The following is a 17,447-nucleotide window of genomic DNA, read 5'->3' on the forward strand; positions in this document are numbered from 1 at the left end:
GATGTTTTCTGTGGGTTCTATGGTTCCTAATTCCTTTTCAGGAATTGGTTTTGTAATCCTAGTGATGGCTCTGAATTATTTGTCCACTCAAGCAATGTATGAAAGGTACTATGATTTGTGCAGTGCACATAAAGCATATTGCACCTCCTCATATTTTGTACTACAAATCCCATTAACTCCAGTCAATGTGAGCAATGTCCTGGATTCTGAGAATTGTAATCCAAAGTACATGGAGTAAAGCAGGTTGTCTATCTCTATGTTAGAGAAATTAGTCGGGTGAAACCAGTGCAGCTGTTCCAGCATTGGCAAAATGCACTTCTGGCCTAGTTAGCAACCCTTGCAGACATATTTTGATTTCATTGCAGGTTCCAAATTAATGAATTTAATCTGGGAGCACTACTACTTCAGCTACTATCCAAAAAAGGTGTACAGAGTATTATCATACCAAATGTAGCCCAAATAACCAGCCAGGAAAATAAAAGAAACTCAAAAAGCAGTGACAAATTTTGAAAAGCAAAACAAAAGAAAAGAAAAACTTTGTACCTGAAACTCAGCGAGAAAGGAAGCCAATTGAACCATGTACAGGAATCTGCTTCCAAGTTCTAGGGAGGTCAAAAAATACAAAAATAAACAAACAAATAGCCCTGGGTTTTACTTAAGGCTAATTTAGTCTTTTCATAAGGAAGGACATGAAGTAAGGCAGAATTGGCAGATCTTAAAACTTCAGGGTGGTCGAAATGGGAATAAAGGCATCCTCTGAAATGTCTCAGGCCATTTAAGGCATTCCAGGTTAAATTATGAATGGAATAGAAAAGAGAGAGTCAGTCAAGGTAGTTATATTAAGGTAGTTGTCTTGTATATATGGCTAGATCCTCAAGTCTTCCCCAAACCAGGACACTGTCCCATATAAACAAACCACATTAATGAACACCTTTATTCAGAACATATTAAAATACTTAAATGCAGCTTTTCTCGGTGTAGCAATCCACAGATACACTGCTCAAAAAAATAAAGGGAACACAAGCAGAAGACATCCGAGATCTGAATGAATGAAATAGCCTTATTAAATACTTTGTTCATTCCATACAGTAGTTTTGTGTTCCCTTCAGTTGTTTGAGCAGTGTATAAACTACTGTATGTAAAGAACAAAGTATTTAATAAGGCTATTTCATTCATTCAGATCTCGGATGTCTTCTGCTTGTGTTCCCTTTATTTTTTTGAGCAGTATATATTAGGACTATAAAACCCTGAAGTTATTTGGGGGGGGGTGGAGGGTCCTGTGAGTTGTAATTCTATCAAAGCTGCTGGGTAATCTTTTGGAGTTGGCTTCCCATGTCACCTGAACCTGGTCATCGGTTTGCTGCATATATAGAGTATACACAGCATATATACATGGCTTAGCCTTCTATATCAACTTGGGAAATTGTAGTTTATTCAGCTAGCCACTAGTTTGTACACGAGTATAGAAACTAAGCATATGTGAACATGTTAGTTGGTGAACATTCATTTTGTCTAGTGAGCTGGAAGGCATTTGCTTTCCCTGATATAAGAACCACAATCAGTCATATGTAATCCTGATAATTCTCATGAAATAATTACAGATTTCTGTCTGGTAGTCTTAATCTAAGCGTAGTACCAAAACTGGTGATCTAACTTTCTTTTGTGCTAGTATATTCTATTTGAAGGCACACACAGTGAAGTTACTGAAAAAACCATTTCAGGATTTACACAGTGCACCAAATCATAAAATATAATTAAACAGGCTCAGTCCACACAATATGTTGACCCACAAATAGCAACAAAGTTTAAAGCTAACCCAAGCGTAGCATTGCATGCACTTGCAGTCCCAAAATCTTTAACGGAGTTGATGAAATATATTGGGTGAACCGAGCCATTTGCTCTCTGAACTCTGTGCATTGTTTAAATTCTTTTGTGCAAGTGAGCAGCTGCGGACAGGGCAAAACAAAAACAATGCAAGCAACATCCAAGCAGCACTTTGATATGCTTCAATTACTGCAGTACAGTTCCTGGAAGGATTGACTCAGATGCTAAATGCTGGATCCGCGTCTGCAGCCAAGGATAGAAACAAAGCCATTTTGAATAGGCCCACGTAGTTTACAATGACTTCAGGGCTGCGTGTTGCCATCCACCTCGGTTACAGCGATGCCGCGTGCTGACTCTTTTTCTATTGAGAACAGAAAGCTGCGGAGGGAAGGTGAGCAAGGACGCTGACGGGGAGCCCAGATCTGTAGGTTGCATATCGGTGAACATAATGAATAGTTAGCAGGCTGGGCTTGAAGGCCAAAACCTGACAGGCTGACAGGCACTGATTGCCATTTCCATAAAGGGCGCTATGGAAGTGTGAGTGATTGAGAGATTGATTGATTTGTTTTGCTGAGTCTCCTTTGTGGCCTCCTGGGTAAATTTCTGGCCACACCTCTCTGCCTCAAAGCACTTGCTCTGCCTGCTGTTGCTTTTTCCTTCTTCTTTTTTTTTTATTTGTGGGTAATGAAAATTTGTTATAAGCCTTCCCTTTCATCTGTACATGGCAGGCTGTCACACAGAAAACAAGCCATTCTGGAACCTTGCTTCTTTCCAAATTGCTAAATATTTTCCTTCAAATGGCTTCCCTAATGGGCCAATATAATAAGAGTGGCATGCTCTCTGCCCACGCCGAAGATGCCAGAGCATTTGTCCAGTGCATATGTATGCTCGGCACAATAAACTCGTTGACTTGACTGGCCGACACTGCAGCCTGCTGCCCATCAAAATCCGGACGGGGCATTCTGCATGCAAGGCAGGGAGGCTCCGATTTGCTCCTGCCTGTCCTTGGGGGAAAACAGATTTGTTCAATGAGAAGAATTGGGCAGCATCCTTGTTTCCATTCCATAAGGTGGGACCTGATGGCAGTTGCAGGAGGGTTGCGCTAAGCACAAAATAAGCCAGGCGAGGGGCAACAGAGCTGGGCTTACTAATGGCTTGGCCTGCCTGGCCAGATTTTTATTGACTCCAGTTGCTGCTTTTCGGAGGGGCAGGCACCAGTGCTCCCCATGGCCAGCCGATCCGTGTGCTATATGCTAAACTGTTGCTGACCCACTGCTTTATGAGCCTAAGTGGTTATGCAGGAACAGAAGTGAATAGGTTGTGTGCGATAAGAAAATAATTTGCCAAAAACTGCGACAATAAAGAGGGCCTGATGGGATCTCTTATGGCATGAATAGCCTGGAGCAGCTGCAGATCTCTCTCTGCCTTCACAATTATTTTCATTTTTATAACAGCTAAAAGCGAAATATTGTCCAGAAGCTTTCATAAATGCAGCATTTCCATTGATTTTTTTAGTGAATGTAAGGAAGGAAGGAAGGAAAGGAAGGAAGGAGGAAAGGAAGGAAGGAGGGAAGGAAGGAAGGAAGGAAGGAAGGAAGGAAGGAAGGAAGGAAGGAAGGAAGGAGAGGGAGAGAGGAGGCAGGGAGAGAGGAAAGAAAGGAAGAAAGGAAGGAAAGGAAGGAAGGAAGAAAGGAGGAAAGGAAGGAGGGAGAGGGAGGGAGGCAGGGAGAGAGGGAAGGAAGGAAGAAAGGAAGGAAAGGGAAGGAAGGAAGGAAGGAAGGAAGGAAGGAAGGAAAAAAGGAAGGAAGGAAGGAAGGAAGGAAGGAAGGAAGGAAGGAAGGAAGGAAGGAAGGAAGGAAGGAAGGAATTAATTTATTTTTAGGATAAAAAATTGATCCTTTGCCATACCATAGCAATAAAAGTCAAGCTCTTTTTACAGGCTTTATTCTGAAATTATTTAAAGTCAGATCAGTACCTGATAATTCCAGCTGCACCCAATGTATGCCTGGACTGATTAGGTAGTTCAGTTCTCATGATCAATGGAGATGCTCTTTAAATGCCTTAAAGACTATTGGATCACTTTGGAATAAGTAGAAATGATAATTTCAGATCTTTTTTTTTCTATCTTCCTTGGCATGCCAAGTAAAGTTACACAAATCAAAACTCCTATGAAACTCTTTTTTTGTAAAGTAATTTTATTAAATGTTACAATTAAAAAGATAAATATAAAGTAAAAAAAATAAATAAAAAATAGTGCAGAAATGAAAAAAATTGATACAAAAATAGAAAGGAAAGAAGGCAAGAATATAATAAAGGAAAATAAAATATATTTAAAGAAATGACTTTTCCTTTGTCACAAGAAATATAAACAATTTAGTAATTTCATTTTCTCTTAAAATACAGCAAATGACATCTTCTTCCCATAACTAATATACAGATAAAGCCTTAAAGCATTATTGTTCAACCCTGAATAGCAAAAGTCCATTAGGTTTACTAGAGGTAACAACATATCCATTTAACCTTGATCAGATAAACCACCATTATATTCCTTCCTTTTACTTTTAATATTTTGATCTTTAATGTCTTCAAATAATGTACTAGAATTTAATTACTTTTCATTTTTTCTTTGTCCCTTTTCACTAAATTCTTCAAAACTTTAACAAGTTTCTTTTGTAAATCCAATATAGGAAAATTATAAAGGTCATTTTCTTGGTTTGTTATTTATATATCCCTTTTAATTATTAAGACATCAGCTGGTTTCTTTTGTATGTCCCGTGTAGCATCACGGAATATTCCATATCATTCTTGTAGGCTGTTATTTTTAAATCCACTTTCAGATCTTGTTTGGTAAAACTTGTTCCTTTTTCATAGCATCTTTCAAACACAGTCTAACTACAAAGGCAGAAAATTCTTAAAATTAATTTCTGGGTCCATTGTTCAAAAATATCCTTCAATATGTCCAATGTTAAAATACTTTGCTTCATTCTGTACTAGTAAGCCAAATGTAAATGTTCTCCTTTAATTGTAATCTTTAGTTCATTCTGGTTCCCTCCTTCAAAATCTTGTCCTACCATTTTTTAAAAAGAGAATTCAAAAGAAAAGCATTTTCCCATGGGAAGGATTATTTATAATTAATTGCAAAATCTTATTTCAAATCCATCTGGTTCCTTAGTCTTTTTGTAACATTCCAAAGTCAATGTTCTAACCATCTTTTTGCTGTTTATTCTGAAATTGTTTTCAAAAATTCCTTAAACTTGTATTTAATACTTTTTTTTTTTTACTAAGGATTGAAGGGAACTCACCTGGTACTGTAAAACCTGTCAATCCAAAGGTTCCTAATAGCTGAAAAGCAGTTAACAAGCAATTCCCAAAATTGATTAAAAAAGGAAATATGTGAACCCAGTGTCCTTTTAAAGGCATATACTGTGATTTGAGCAACATGGATATTCTCTCATCTCCCAGAGTTCTAAATCCTGGACTGAAAGGACTAAAGCCCTTTTATCCCTAATTTTGAACAACTAGCAAAATTAAAGATCCCAAACTTGCTATTTATTCTTTAAAGACTACACATATGATCCTCACTTAATGATGACTCATTCAATGATTGTTTAATGTTACAATAGCGCTCAGCGACGTATGATTGGTCCTCATAATTGTGGCTGTTGCAGCATCCCCAGAGTCATAAAATCACAATTTGGGCACTTGGCAATCTGATCACAATTACAACAGTTCCAGTGTGTCTTGTCATGTGATTTCCATTTGCGACCTTCATTGCCAGTTTCTGATAAGCAATGGGGAAGCTGGTAGATAGAAATTCTCAAATGGCAATCATGGGAAGTTGCACTTTATGATGGTAACTGGAATTGCCACAATTACTGTAACTTTCGGACTATAAGACGTACTTCCCCCCCAAAAGTGGGTGGAAATGTCTGTGCGTCTTATAGAATGAATATTGCGGCAGTGGGAAGGGGGTTGGTGTGGTGCCAATCAGCCTATCACCGCAGCTGCCTATCGCCGCGATGGCCTGTTCGCCGTGGCTCATTCACCGCCGATCACACCAATCAGCGGAGAATGGGCTGTGGCAAACAGGCTGTGGTGAATGGGCCATGGTGACCAGGCCATGGCAGTGGTAAATGAGTGGCAGCGGCAAGTGGCTGGTGGTAGCGAATGGTCCATGGCGAATGGGCAGCAGTGGCAGCGAACAGGCAATGGCCATGGTGAATGGGTGGCGGCAGCAAATGGGCCACAGCGAATGGGCCAAAGCAAATGCGTGGCGGCAAATGGGTGGCGGTGGTGGTAAACAGGCAGTGGTGAATGGGCCACAACAAATGGGCCACGGCAAATGGGCAGCGGCAAATGGGGGATGGTGATTCCTGCCACCTAGAACAGGTGATCAGCTGTATTTAGGGAGACAAATCCAATCACCAATCAGCTGCTTGGCAGTGAAAGCCCCAGTGTTTCCCGTTGGCAGCGGCAGCGGCAGCAGCAGCTCAGCTCAGTTGACTGGTGGTGGGTGCAACAGAGCAGAACCCTGATGAGCCACATGCTGGAGCTGCAATAACGTGCTGAAGCTGATCAGGCTGTTTGCGGTTTGCTGCAAGGACACTAGCCAGATGAATACCGGATGGATGCTGGGAGGCAGAGGCAGATTTTTTTTTCTTGTTTTCTTCCTCTAAAGCTTATAAGTGTGTCTTATAGTCCAGAGCGTCTTATAGTCCGAAAAATACGGTACTCTTGTAAGTTAGTGTGGTCATGTTACATTGCACTTTATGACCATATTGCTTAGTGGCAAAGTCCCAACTACTATCATTATGTAAGAACTACAGTACCTGTATTATTATTAATATATGCATTATTGTATTAGCATTCAATTTAGTGCTTTGAATAATTTATTATTTGTTTCCTTAATAGGCTGGTCCCAAAATCAAGGGTGAAGAATTGTGTAAGAATTATATGCAGCTGGATGTAAACAGACCTCTTTATATGTATGTTCATGAAATAAAAACTCCCTTTTTAGGACCCTGTAATCCAGGGGTGTCAAACTCGTGGCCCACGGACTGGATGTGTCATGGCCTGGCCATACCCATTCTGGTTTAGCGAAGGGTGTAAAAGTCACGATATGTCATGTGATGACAACATGATGCCATGAGTTTGACACCCCTGCTGGAATCCCTTAATTCGGGATAGAGTCAGGATGACTGTATGGAGCTGAGCATTTACTGGCTGGATGTCCTTCCTGATGCCACATGGAGTTTGAGCAGTAAAATGAGGACCCAGATTGTTGGGGACAATATACTGACTGTAGAGAGAGATATAAAGTACTTTGAAACAGTATATACATCCAAATGCTATTGCTATTATGAAAAGGGATGCCACGAATGAAATGTCTGAAAAGACAAAGTAAATTATAACATACTTTACAATCAGGTATGTCTGAAGAATCAAAAGTCTTAGAATAAAAAATGAGAGTGCAAGGAAAACAAGGTAAGAGGACATACAGAAACTGAACAGAAGAGACCGTGCAGAAAATCAGCAAAGCAGTGGTGAAAGCCAAATTTTTTTACTACCAGTTCTGTGGGCGTGGCTTGGTGGGTGTGGTGTGACTTTGTGGGCATGGCTTGGTGGGCATGGGAAGGATACTGCAAAATCTCCATTCCCACCCCACTCTAGGAGAAGGATACTGCAAAATCTCCATTCCCATCAGGGGTGGGTTCTAAATTTTTTTACTACCGGTTCTCTGGGCGTGGCTTATTTTGTTGGCATGGCTTGATGGTCATGTGACAATTATTTAAGATTTAGCAGAGGTACTGGTCTACCAGGCTTTTAACTGCTTGCAGAGCTGTACCATTTATTTTTGCAGGCACTGGTCTACCCATTTATTTTTGCAGGCACCGGTCTACCCATTTATTTTTGCAAGCACCAGTCTACTCATTTGTTTTCTTTTAACACTGATCAGCTGTAGGGCAGCCCTTTGAAGCCCCACAGCAAGAGTTTAAACAGTTTTTTTCCCTCTAGCCATCAGCTGGGACTCAGCAATAGATTGGGGGTGGGGTCAAATAAAAGGTAAGAATAACGTGGGGGCTGGGGTGGCGGGGTGGAGAACCGGTTCGGTGATGTCATATCGTCACCGCTACCGGCTCGGTGGAACCAGGCTGAACTGGGAGGAATCCACCACTGATTCCCATCCTACCCTGGGGCCAGCCAGAGGTGGTACTTGCCAGTTCTCTGAACTACTCAAAATTTTCGCTACGGTTCTCCGAACTGCTCAAAATTTCTGCTACCGGTTCTCCAGAACCTGTCAGAACCTGATGGATTTCACCTCTGCAGCAAAGGACCCTAATGTAGAGAAGAATAATAAAGTTGGTGAAGGGCTTGGAGGCTAGATCCTATGAACAGCAATTAAAGGAACTTGCATTTAGCCTAAAGAACAGAAAGGCTAAGATGAACGGAAGGAAAGGCTAAGATGAGAGATGATAGCAATCTTCCAATACATGAAGAGATGTGAGAAGCAGAGGGTGTGGCTCTATTCTCCAGAGTACACAACGATAGATAAGAATTAATGGAAGCTTAACAGAGAGGTCCAAACCTCAAATAAGAAGGAATGTCCTAGCTGTGAAAGCTATTAAGTAATGGAACAGCCTGTCTCCATCAGTGGAGATTCTCAAGAACATATTGGTCAGTCCATGATGTTCTGAGGATTCCAACTTTATAAGTCTATGATACTCTAGGAATGTTGTATTCTTGAAGGGAGAGAAAGATCAGCCAATAAAAACTAGAACATAAGACTCACTCCACACAACTAACACTCCCAGCAGTTCTGGGAGAATGGGACAAGTTTCTGCAATACAAGGAAGTTGGAAAGTAGGGCATACCTAGAAGAAAAAGAGAAAAACAATCAGTAACAGATGTGGGTTCCAAGCAAACTAGCAAGATGGAAGGCTACTGTAGGTGTCTGCAATGCAGAGAATGAACTATTCACTTTTCAAGGCCCACACATCTGGGTAGGATCAATGAAGCAACAATTACACAACCTTCAGTAGGGACTTTCATTTCATTAGCTTCATGTCTTGGGGGTAAATACAGAATGTTGGAAACTTTCCAATCGGTGTTCATAGTGGGTTTGTTAAGGCTTTAAATGATTTAAAATGTTTTTACCATGATTTCTTGCCACTTGTGTTGAAGTGCCCTCTACAGAATAAACTGCCAATAGACTAGTCTTCTATCTCATGATTATTAATATTTATGTTAAATTTTTTTCTCAGCCTCCCCACAATGTCTTACACCCCTTAGAATTCCTATAACACGTTGATGCCAGAGAAGTAAATCCTCTGAAAAGAAGAAATCCTACAGAGATGCCAGGAGCAGTGATGAGTTCAAAAAAGAGCAGAGGATTAGAACCCAGTTCTCAGCAAAATTCAGAACAACACATTCTTCAGAAGAAAAGGACTAACGTGCTGGAAATATTTCCCACAAGGATGCAGAGAGATTGCAAGCCCAGAGACACCAGTTGGGCACAGCAAGTTTTACAGATACTTCTTAAACTTGACACATGGCTGTCTAAATGCACATATTGGGGAAGGTAGAACCAGAGATGAGAAATCAGAGAATGTTCCTGGATTGGGAATGTCAGGAGTTACTTACTATGTAAAATCCTGTGATGACAGGATAGGGAACAATAAAAGCAAGGTGAAGATGCCTTTCTTGTCCTTTCTTATCAAGGAACTCAATTGCAGAGAGTGATATTAATCACCCTGGGGTCTATCCAACCCAAGACATCTTGGAGGAAACAGTACGTAAGAACTCATAAGGTTTGCACCAAAGCAGTAGCCCTAAACTGGATTGATGCTAAGAGCATAAATCGGGCCTTGGTTTATATTTTGCAAGTCGGAGAGAGACTTAGTCCCTTTTTCAGCAAAATTTGAGAGAGACCCAATTTTAGTACACAGGTAATCCTTGATTTATGACTATTTGTTTAGCTACTATTCAAAGTTATGATGGCTGAAAAAAGTGACTTACAACCAATCTGCGCACTTACAACAGTTGCATGGTCATGTGATCATGATTCAGGGACTTAGCAATGATCATGCATTTAGTCATGTGATCTCCATTTAGGATCTTCCCAGCTGGCTCCTGACAAGCAAAGTCAGTAGGGAAGCCAACAGGGAGGTCATAAATTGCAGTCATGTGATGTCTTGCTTAACAATGGATTTTTGAATGATCTTAAGATGAACCATTCCAGGAGTCAACGGTTATATCACCAGGGATTTGGTTCCCAGCATGGGAGTTCCAGATTTCTAGGGGAATGAAATAAGTAAAATGATGGTGCTCTCTGAACTTCCTTGTTTAGTTGCAGACATTTCATTACCAAACTAGGTAACAGCATCAGTATTAGTAAGAAGTGGGGTTTTCTCTCAGTTTATAGTATGATAAACAAAATATCATGGTCTCCTATCTTGATACCCAAAGAAAACAAAAGTGCTGAGCACTTATGCTAGAAGTATGCTCAGCAGAATATGCAGATTTTTATAATCTTGCTACCCATTCTAACAGGCACAGAAAATATAAATCAGCATATTGAAGGCTTTTCTCAGCAGCCCCTTAGCAACATAAAACCATTGAAAAAGAAATGGTAGAACTGCAGACAGCTGGGGTAATCTAAGGCAACTGGAGTGATTGTGGATGCTAATGTGATTCTGTAAGAGTACATGGCTCTCACTGATGGACTTGCTTTTTAACCCAGAATTGCACTTATGGAAGGACATTTTGCTTGTGGACTATAGAGAATAGGTCAATTTCTCATGCCTTGCATCAATGTTCTGTTAGAGAGGCTAGAAGAATTACATGGAGCCTGGTCCATTTCCATATGGGTCCTAACAAAAGGACACTGGTAGAAAGATGTAAGAAGAAGTCAACATTCATCATATAGTGTGGGGTGTTTGAATTTAATATACAACCACTTGATCTTTAGAAAGACTCTACAATCTTCCAAAGACCAAATATGGTGCTCCAAGGTATAAATGGCTTTGCTATCATATGTTAGATAATATAGCATTTATCTAACATTTTCCAAACTTATTCCAAAGAATTGGTGAGTGCCAAATTACTATCAAGGTGATGAAGGGCCAAATTGGCCTAAATCAGATAGTCTACGTGGGATATTGGATGGGCCATGGAACTTCTGACAGCCAATGTACAGGCTAACCAAGAACTACCTGTCCTTAGAAAAAAGATAGGTCCAATAATTATTTGGGCTAGCTGATTACGATAAGACCTTTGCACCCAATTATTGTTATGCCGCAGCACAACTGAAAGCAAAACCCCAGTATGGTGGTGTGATCCCAGGAGTGCAAGATTATATTTGGTCAACTAAAAAGCAATCTATATTTCAAGCTCCAGATTTGGCAAACCATGCCAAATTCCTATTCCTTAGAAAGTGGCATTGGGGCAGTGTTAATGCAAATATACAGACTAGCTTCCACATCTACTGGCGTTTCTGAGTAAGAAACAATTGGAGAGGGATTGTGATGGAAAAAGTATACCATGCCATTGCATACACTGTTGAGAAGCTACATCACTTCATGCAGAAATTTGATGTGAAATCAGAAAAGCAGCACTGAAATGACCAAAAGAAGCCCAGAGCAGAAATTTGTGCACAGGAATCTCAACCTGAGGGAATATAAATTTAATATATTAAAGAGTAGATGGACACAATGGTGAGTGTGTTAATACAGAGATCCATTTGAGGAAGGCAGTGGACTATGGATGACTGGGGGCAGAGGAAGATACAGTAATGGAAGGATACCACTTATGTCACATTTATGTGCTGCCTGTTTCCATAGGCCATAAATAAAGTTTCAAGCTTTAGCCTGATTGTCTAATTCATAGATACTTCTAGAAGCCCTAGGGATTACAGAAAAGTACAGTCTTCTTTTAAAAGTGTGTGTCTCTCTCTGTGTGTCTGTTGGGGGGGAGGGTAGTTTATGTGAATGTCAGCCTACATGCCAGAGAATCTCTGACATTCAATGCTGCAGACTGAGTCATCGCTCTTCACACATATTGCTGTGTGCTCAAAGCTATCTTCTGTAGATATTCATGCAGGAGGCACAGCTGTTATGGGGAGGGGTTAGGGTGGAGGGGGGGAGCAACCACACTGATGTTAAAGCTGGGCTGGTAGGCACATGGATTCAGTACATGAACCTTTCCTCTCCAGTGACTTCTGTGCCTTCTTTTCCTCTCAGCATGTCAACAAGCTTCTTCTCTGAGCAGGGGAATATGTGGAGGCCCACATGCCTCAGAGACCTCCCTGAGACTTTGGCCTCCTTTTATTTATTTTTCAAAGATACATTTTTATAGCCTGAAAGAAAGCGCTGGTGAGACGGCAGCAGATGTACCATCTCAATTTACTTGCAATGCCTTTGGGCTCCAAGATGAGAGGGGCTGCTGCCATGGCTTTCCCAGCATTTCTCCTTCCAGAGTCGGATTGCCCACCGCTGCCTATCTGAGCTGCACTTCAGAGGAGGCAACCCGGGAGGTGATAGCAGAGGCCAACTTGCCTTGAGCCCCTGAGCACCTGCTGGTGCCCCTGCATGAGTCACACGGTTGGTTTAATTAAGTATATGCTTTGTCCTTCAGCATTTCTCTTTCTGTGCCATTTATCAGCTTCATCAGGACTCTTATATTTCAGAGGTGGGCAACCTTTCTGGGTCAATGGGCTTATGTTGAATGTTTAAAGAGAATTATGAGAATATATATACTTTTATTTTATTATACCACTGGCTACCAAGTCTTTTGGCAATAAATAGGGTGAAAAATGAAAATAGAATCAGGGTTCTTAAAAACAATAAAAAACAAAATAAATAGTACTTAATTTAAGAGATTTGTTTTTAAGGCTTTTAAAAAATATATCCTGTATACTTCATGCACTCCTAATTAATTAATAGGAAATTAATAATAGAGCATTGCTTTGCAAGAGGCTAAAACTTGATGTTATGCTTGTAGCCTATCGGCCAAAAGCTATCAAAACTGGATGGTACTTCTTACTGTTTTCAGGAAATATGCAGGGTTGGTGCATAGTACAGGTAGTCCTTGGCTTATGACCACAATAGAGCCCAAAATTTCTGCTGTTAAGTGAACATTTGTTAAGTAAACATTGCCCCGTTTTACAACATTTCTTGCCACAGTGTTAAGTGAATCACTGCAGTTAATAAGTGATCAACATGGTTGTTAAGTGAATCTGGCTTCTCCAGATTTGATTTTGCTCATCAGATGGTTGCAAATGGTGATCACATGACCCGGGGACGCTGCAATGGTCATAAGTATGAACCAGTTGACAAGCATCTGAATTTTGATCATACAATCATGGGGATGCTACAAAGTTTGTAACTGTGAAAAACAGTCATAAGCAGGGTGAAATGCTCCCGGTTCGGACCGGATCACCCAATCCGGTAGCGATGGCGGCGGGTGGTTCGGAGAACCAGTAGCAAAAATCCCTGCCCCCCCCATGCCCAGCTGAGCTGCACAATCATCAGAGCATTGTAAGCCGCCCTTAGTCTCCGGAGAAGGGCGGCATATAAATTTAAAAAAAAAAAAAAGGCTTTTTAAAAAACTTTTAAAAGCATTTTTTCTACAATCTCTTCGGCCGAAAAAATGCTTTTAAAAGTTAAAAAAAAAGCCTCTGATGATTGTGCGGCTCAGCTGGGATCGTCAAAGGCTTTTAAAAGGGTTTTTTTCTTTTAAATGCCTCTGACGATCCAAGCTGAGTTGCCTGATCGGCAGAGGCATTTAAAAGAAAAAAAGTCTCTGTCGATCAGGCAACTCAGCTGGGATCATCAGAGCCTTTTGAAAGTATTTTTTTACAGCCTCTTCACTGAAGAGGCTGTAGAAAAAATGGTTTTAAAAGTAAAAAATAAAATAAAATGGCCACGTCCACCCAGTCACATTACCCTCCCCCCTCAAGCCCGCCCACAGAACTGGTAGTAACAAATTTTAGATTTCACCACTGGTCATAAGTTACTTTTTTCAGTGCTGTTGCAACTTTTAACGGTCACTAAATGGACTGTTGCAAGTCAAGGACTACCTGTATAATGCAGGTGTGGTCTGATAGTGATGAGGATGATAATCTAATTTATATCTTTTCTTTCCTACCTTCTCTATCTTACTAACAAATGTTAGATGAGAAAGTTGTTTGACCAAAGCCATGCTAGCTAGCAGTGTTTCAGGTAACAACCCTGGAATATGAAACATGGTGGAAGAAAATGTAGGAGGACTAAATGGTAAAGAGCATAAATCAATGAATGTTGAACAATGATGAAGGAAGATTAAAATACAAATATAGTTTGTTTATGGCATAAAATATTGTGCAATTTGTCTGTGAAAACAGCATGTGTGGTATAGAACTGATGGAGAAAATGATGGTTATACATAAATGGGAAAAAACTAGCAGATTTTTTTGTGAATCTCAGTAGAAAATTTATTAAAGATAGAGAAATAGATGGAGAATTGTTAAAGTGAAGATAAATTGCTAGGCAGGTAATTATAGTATATGGACTATTCTGAAGAAGGAATATTTGTTGAAATAGAAACTTCCATATGTCATGGAAGTGATAGTAGGCTACATCAGGACAAATCTAGAAGTACGTTTGATACAATGGTATAGGTATTTCAGAAGTAGGTATGATAAACAGGTAGAGATAGGTAAAAAATGAATGGGGATTGAATTAATGTAGTTGAATATTTTTTAAAATTAATTTAAATAGCAGCCTACACAGCACATGACTCAAATACAAAAGTGAATGACATGAATAGAAGAAGTATGTAGAAGATTGAATCACAAATATGTGAGTGAATGGGTTAAGATGAAGTAGAAGGCAAGGAAAAGTTTAGAGGGAACTGCTGACATCTTGAAAAGCAATTTGCTGAAGGGTTTAAAGAACAAAAGGCAGTGCATGAAGCAATGCATGAATGAAGTAGGAGGAAGGATGGTTTTCAAACATACAAATGTATAGACAGGTATAGTAAATGGTTTAGTGTCAACTGAATTTAGCTGTATTTATTTCTCTTTTTTCTTCTTTTATACCTCAGATCCTTTGGCTTTTTTCTTGCTCTTACCTATACTTGTCATAACATTTCTTGCTACAAAAAAGAACAGCATGATGAATATGTATATATGTGGGGGGAAATGAAGAAATAACTTAGGCTCCTTAAGTCGATTTATTTATTTATTCATGTAATTATTATTAGACTTCTATACTGCCTACCTTGCCAAGGAGACTCAGTTATTGGGTTAGATGCAGATGAGCTGCCAAAAACTAAGTCTCCTTCTCAAAGATTCTCAATGTTCTTTCCAGGGACTGGAGCCTGTGAGGTTCTGGATGGGAGAAAATAGCCTAAAGTTGAATCCAAGTAAGATGGGACTCGTGGCTTGAACAGGAAGTAGGCACTGAGACCAGAGCTGGTATATCAGTTGCAGCCTTACCTAATGCAGGAAGACTTGCCTATATTGAATCATGGTCTCATTGTCATCTAATTAGACTATTGCAGTATGCTTTACATTGGATTGTTCATAATAATTACACTGAAACTACAAGTGGTCCTAATAAAGGAGAATAGTTGTAGCTCAGGGTTGACATGAGGGGTCCTTGGTGCTCTCTGCACTTGCTTGGTTTTTTTTGCAGATCTAGACTAGCACTGATGGTGTTACCTAGTTTGGGTAATGAAATGTCTGCAAAAAAACAAGCAAGCTCAGAGAGCACCAAAGACCCTTACAATTGGTCCACAATATGGTGGCCTCTGTCCCCTTTCTTGCTCTTGGCATTAAGAGCACATAAGCCCCAATTTTCAGACCCTTCACTGATTGAGAATTGGATTCCAGGTACAATTTAAGTTGCTAGTTTTGATATATAAAATTCTTTACAGTTTAGCACTTGGGTATCTTCAGGATCATCTAGTCCAACTAGCATTCATCTATGCTATTTGGAAAGCATGTTCCTTTCCAATCCAAATCCTACTTTATCCTATAGGTGCTGCTTCAATATCTTCTCCTTACTAATGACATAGCAATTCAGTTCAAGGAGAACATGATCATGAAAAGTCAGATAACTGTAATATTATTTTAAATATATTTATTTCATTAGGGTAACAAATAAAAATACAACATAGCACCAAAATTTTGAGCAGATTGCCCAAAAATTCAAATGCTAGCAGACCACACATACCAACTATCCACTGCTAGTTGTACATCTGATACTCAGATTTTTTTCAATCATCCTTTTTTCCAACCTTCATGCAGAAAAAGACTAACAGTTTTTGATAATAGCTTCTAAATGCTAGGAATATAGCCAAGTGGAACATATGTGTACATAATGAGCAATGATAGGCCTAAAATCACATTAATAATCTTGCGAGTTTCAAACCAAAGTCAAAATAGTGGACAAGTCCAGACCACTACATGGCTTCTGAACTGTACTTCTAACAGTAAGGCAATTTCATCTAACCTTCATTAAATATTCTATGAAACTTTCAATTTACATGAAATGGAACGCTATGTTTTATAAACCTTGTTCTAAAATCAAAATATATTAATTTCTGCCTTCCACTAACTCACATAAACAGAGCACACAAGCTCATTATTGAAAATTTGCATAAATATTTAACATCAATTTTACAAACTTCTATAATTTCTTATAAAACTAGTTCTGTCAATTTAGGAGTGTCCATTGATTCCTTCAAAGCTTCCAACAACTATACAACTTTAGAAGCAGTAATTCATCAAGATCATGAGCCTAAGCAAAAATGCTGGAGTTAAATAATCTTCTAATAATCATATGTAAGTAAATCAAACTCTGTTTAAAATCTACAGAGGTTTTAAACAGCTACATTAAAACATCATTCAAGGAAAGAAACAAATGGGTCACCGAACAATCAATCCAGACTTGTCATTGGAAGCACAAATACCCAGGTTCAAATTATCACACTTTCAGGCAGATTATATAAATGAGACCTAGCTCTTTGGAGAAGACTGTAAGGAGCAAAGGGTTAGAGAATTAAAGAAACAGAGTTAAAGAAAGAGAAAAAGAGGATAAATAGCAGCAAGGTGGATGGATTCAATTACACATCAATATCACATCAATATCATGGTAATGCAGAAGATTTTTACCTCATGTGGTTTAAATATATTAGTTATGCAGAGTCAAGACATAATAAAAGTCTACTATCCCATTTGAAGTTGCTAGATAATTTGATTAAATAAGGTTATTTATATTTTCATTTTATGTTTTCCTCACTGTATCAAATAAACATAAAAATTTTAAAAACATAAAAAATATTACTGGCAACATAAAGTAAATTTAAAAATAAAAATAAAATTAAGAACATTTTAGAGATAGAGAGGTTTGGATATGAATGTTTTGCAGAAATGCTGATGCTGTATTCTTGGAAAGAATTATGTGTAGCAGACTCGAAAAGTTGGCTCAGGATGCCAACTTTTAGCCTTTGAACTGACTCTTTATTGGCAGAGAAACAAGACTGCATAGTAAGATTCTGTCCTGTCTAGTTCAACTTGTGTTTTAAAAAATTATTTATATTGGTCTTTTTACTATTATTTCAATTTTTTTTATTTTTTATTT

This window comes from Pituophis catenifer, unplaced genomic scaffold, assembly GCF_029215685.1.
Source record: "Pituophis catenifer annectens isolate HBS135680 unplaced genomic scaffold, rPitCat1.0.hap2 SCAF_3, whole genome shotgun sequence".
NCBI lineage: Eukaryota > Metazoa > Chordata > Lepidosauria > Squamata > Colubridae > Pituophis > Pituophis catenifer.